Raw genomic sequence first — 4,819 nt, forward strand, 5'->3', positions numbered from 1 at the left:
AAAAAATCAAGTGAGATTATTCCAAAAGAACATTTGAACAAAAAACTACATGAAGTGAAGTTAAGGAAAACAAATAATTTATGCCGAATAAACCCAACTAAAAGCAACCAAAGGAAAAAAAAAACAGTTCAGGGCTTAAATATGGATGTGGGGAAGGGATTATGTAGGTTTGATTTGATTTATTTATTTACATTTTTATGTACATCAACGATAGTCTAATACAAACATTAAAATGATGTGATGGCGTGTGACAGAAGCCTGTCTGGGTTTATTTACACCAGCGGTGCTCATTACATCGTTCGCTATTGAATCACGGTGAATGTGTAGGTTGATAAAATAAATAAACAAACAATATAAAAATTGCTGTAAGGTAGATATTTTGGAGCTTGTCGTCAAAAGTAGCTCGAATGCCAAAAAAGTGTGAGAACACCTGATTTACACACTAAAAACGCCAAGATGGGTTATTTTTAACCCAACTCTGAGGTCAAAAACTGAAACACTTTTTGCTTTCAGGAAAAGAAAAAAAATCATAAGATGAAACTAAGCTAAATATAAAAGTTAAATATTAGATCAATTAACAAAAGTTGTTTTTTATTTGTTGAATTCAAATTAAATTATTTGATTTAATGGTTTACTCAGCTCAAAATTGTAATTTGATTACAACTAATATTTTTAAAAGTAACAAATTACAAATCTTTTATTAATTGATCAAATGTTTCACTATTACGGTGTAGTAGAACCCAACAAAGAAGTACAAATCCAAAAAGTAACCTAAAAAAATGTAAGAATTGGATTGAAAAAGTAGGGATTAATCAGTGCATGATAACACCCCAGAAATATCGACAAAAGCAAAATGAAAACTGAAATAAACAGAGAAAAATCCAACAGACAAAAGTCAACAAATAAAACGTCAAAATTAGGTGGTTAATATGAGGACTGGCACATGGATGATTTTTTTTTAGCTACACAAAACACACTTACTTTACCTCACACCTGGAGATCTTTTTTTTCAGTGCTTTCCCTAAATGCTTTTAAGTTTGTCAAATAATCAAAATCATCTAACAAGTTAATGCCAAAATACTGTAAATAAATGAAGACTTTTGTTTTGTAAATAACAGTTTTTGGCTTTTTCTAGTGTTATCGAAGTGGATTTCATCTCTATCATTCAAATGATGTTGGAAACTGAGTGGACTTTTACCATGAATTATCATAACAGAAAATGTATGTATATGAAAAATGTTTAAAATGTTTAATTTTGAGAAAATTCTGTGGAACATTCTCTTCCTGTGAATGTGTCCAGACTTTCATTTATCAGCCTGGTGCTGATTGGTCCACACACAAAATCTTTTTTCTTATGAGCAGATATCTGATCAAACTGAAGTTTATAACAGCAGCACATTGAGCAGTTGATAACACAATCGTAGTTCTAATCTGCATGGAATGACACAGTTTCCTTGGACTGCGGTCAATTTATAAAATGTTTATATTTATCTACAACTAGCAGCTGATTACTATTTTTGAAGCAAACCTCACACCTATATGCAGACTGTCTCGTTTTGCTTGCTGCACACGATGTTCTGGAGGTGTTTTTGCAAGCTGGCAGGGCCCTGCTCTGACGCAGAGCGTGTGGCAGGGAGATAACTGCGTGCCTTTTTGAAGATAAACAGGTTCATTTCTGCTGGAAATCTGTTATGTAGTGAGCCGGCTTTTGCCAAAGACAAAGAAGCAACAAGAGTGGTTTGAAATACGCAGGGCTCCTATTGTTGGAGTGGAGGCGAGGGCTCGGCGCCATGCGTTTGTTGTTCCTGCTGGATGCTTGATGGAGAAAAGCCTTTCGGGGGACAGAGGTCGGATGAAAAACTGTTACCGAGCTGACTTTGCAGGTGGCGACGCGTCTAATTTATATTCGCATCAGCGCAACAAGTCATGAGAAATCTGTTTACTTGCAGCAATTAGGCAGCTCTTCTGTGCACCAACGATTCCCCAATTTCCCTGTCAGAGCAAGTGTGAAAAAGCAGAGGCACTTTTTCTTTTTAAAAGTATCCTTCACTCTCTCTCCGTCTCTCCGTGGCTTTCCTCTGCTAAGATCACATCTGAGCGAGCATTTCTTCCCATCTGTTCATCTATAAACAATAGCAGTTCTACATAATTCACACAGCCCTGTCACTGTAAACTTTCCGCACGCTGGCGCCTTATTAGTTTTCCTAAGACTGTGTAATGAAGCTGAAACAGTTTGCTTTATGATTCCCTCCACATGCCTGCAGGCGTCTCCAGACGCTCTGTCTTGATTGCTTCAGCACTCAGCGGTCTTGTAGAAAAAAGGCGCATCAATCTGCAGCAAATCAGAAATAATTCAGGGTGTTTTAAAAGACTCGTGTTATTCTCTGTTCCTGCGGTTTCATGTCATCATAAAATGTGTGAAACCCCACAAAGAGCGATGTGATGCATAAAAGATTTCCTCCTTGTTTAGGGGGATTTTTTTTTTTTTTTGTGGAGATCACCCAAAATGTTTGGCAACCACAAGACAAAAACTTCATGAAACAGGCTTCCTCTCAAGGCAAATGAATTATGATGACCTCAGAATCTCTGATTTCTTAGACTTTGATATGTCTCATCAAAACAATGCAGAAACCTAAAGGTTTCATGTTTCCAGAGTCAAATTGTTCATAGACTCTGGTGTTTAGTCTATGGATATAGAATGAAAAAGGTGTTTTTAACATGTTCTTGTGGCTTTTTCTCTTGATGGAGGACAAATATGAAGAAAATTAAGCTTAAAATTCAATTTTTTTGTAATTCCTTATTAAATTCATTGTGAATCAGGAGCAGATAAGTAATGAAGTTGGAAAAAGAAGGCCACTAGCTCCATGCTCTGCTCCATTCCAATGCACCCACTTGTAGACAACCAGATCCATGAATGTCTTCATTTTCCTAGTCCGAGCTGGAATCTGGCTCAAAATGGTATAGCTGGTTAGCTCCGATGTTGCTCGCCGTTTTTGGTAATGTTAGGTTGGGGGTATGAGGAGCTGTGGGATTGGCGGGAGAGTCAAAGGGATGATGGGATATAAGCAGAAGCTGACTTCCGCACCAACTCAAAGCCAAATTTGTACTTAACTCTTGCAGCTCTGCAGATACTGTGTCCTAGAAAAAGAAACGTTTTCTTAAATTTTGGTTAAAAACCAAAAAATTTGTCCTTAGACAAAATAAATAAATAACTGAAAATGTAACAAAAAAAAAAAAAAAAAAACTGTCATGGCTACAGAACGCTTAGCAACCCAGACGCTGGAACCCGGAAGAAACACAGCAAGAGGCGAGCGTGGCAGGTAAAAAGATTTAATGGAGAGATGGGAGGAAGAGCGTGGGTTGAGGTCCGAGGCAGAGGCTCGTGGTGTGACCGCAGGCGAAGACCAAACTGGGGATCCAGGATGAAGCTGAGACTGACGACCACTCGTGGTGAGGAATTCCTGAGAGAGAGTAGAGAGAGCGTGAGACAAGCTCCTGACGAGACGTGACAATAAAAAGATACGTGGCGACCAACTATGCACCATCAGGGGCAACGGACTGGCGGGGAATGAAGGTCCTGGAGCTCCTTAAGTAGGCCGGCATGGTGATGAGGTGAGTGGTCGCAGCTGAGAAGGATCCGCAGCCAAGCGGAGAGGGGAGGGGGAGGAGACTGACAGAGGCACCATGACAAAAACGACCTTACTAAAAATATTTGTGAAATATGTCTCAAATTGGTCAATGTGTAACATTTCAGACTCTCTAAATTTCTCTTTTTGTACTTTTTGCCAATCTATTTATACTTTTTTGTACTTTCTATCATTCAATTTTTTTCGAATGTAATATTTCGTAATCGCTATACTATTTAAACTTGTACAGAAATCCTACTTTTTAACCCAAACAGTGACTCTGACAGTTTTGCACCCAAATTCCAATATGTTTCAATGTACGTTGTTGCATATATGGCGAATAAAAAACCTTGAAAAACAGTAAAATCCTAATAAAAAGACCACCGCGAATGATTTTACAGTAGATCAAAAGACGATCAGAACGAGACTTCAAAGCAGTGACATCAATCTCTAAAACTGACATGTTTTTGGTGTAAATCTACAAATGACATGTATCTGATGTCAATATCTTCTATCAGCGTTCTGTAGTTCGTAAAAAACTGCAGCCTGCACGGTTCTTTTCTTCATGGTTACTGTGCCCACCCCTTTGTTTGAAAGTGTAGGGATGTCCAAATTCTTAAGGGGTACAGCTGTCCCAGAAAAGTGCAGTGAACACCACAAAATTGGGAGAGAATGTAAATAATTTACTTAAATGCGTACTTTTTTTCCTAACGTAATCATTGCGGATACTTTCATGAGAGTCTGATGTGTTTTGCACTTTTAAAAATAAACTGAAGTTTATTTACCCTTCAAGGATCATTAAATAAATATAGAAAAAATTCAGTTTGTCTTTAATTAACACATATTTCACTCATCTTCTATTTTATTAGCCAACTAGGGACCACAGAGATGACCTGCAGATAGATTTGCTTCAGGGCTGAAAATTAAGAGCACTTCTTGCATTTGCATTTCTTCTACCTCCCACCTCACACTTCTTGAAACGAAAAGGCTGAGATGTGGGGGTCTGGCCAAACAACATCTGCTTCCAGATCTCGCTGTTTTCTGTCACTTCTATGTTCAGAAGAAAGCTGACAGTCAGACTTTCCTGTAGCGCTTCAGCCTGGAAAGCCACAACCACCCTTGAGAAACTCCCACTGGTCCTGTCCTGATACTTCACCCCCCCCTTCCCGAAGACGCACAGCCTCTTACTTTGA

At 38.4% G+C, this 4,819-nt stretch overlaps 1 long non-coding RNA gene across 1 annotated transcript; it reads right to left on the bottom strand.

The window, feature by feature from the left end:
- Positions 1 to 3,316: 3,316 nt before the first annotated feature.
- LOC118599379 lies at positions 3,317 to 3,697 on the bottom strand. The gene is made up of 2 exons (XR_004948712.1): positions 3,543 to 3,697; positions 3,317 to 3,461 (listed from the first exon to the last, which is right to left on the bottom strand). It is a non-coding gene; the product is annotated as an uncharacterized LOC118599379 (long non-coding RNA).
- Positions 3,698 to 4,819: the final 1,122 nt, after the last annotated feature.

Source organism: Oryzias melastigma, linkage group LG11 (assembly GCF_002922805.2).
Source record: "Oryzias melastigma strain HK-1 linkage group LG11, ASM292280v2, whole genome shotgun sequence".
NCBI classification, from domain to species: Eukaryota; Metazoa; Chordata; class Actinopteri; order Beloniformes; family Adrianichthyidae; genus Oryzias; species Oryzias melastigma.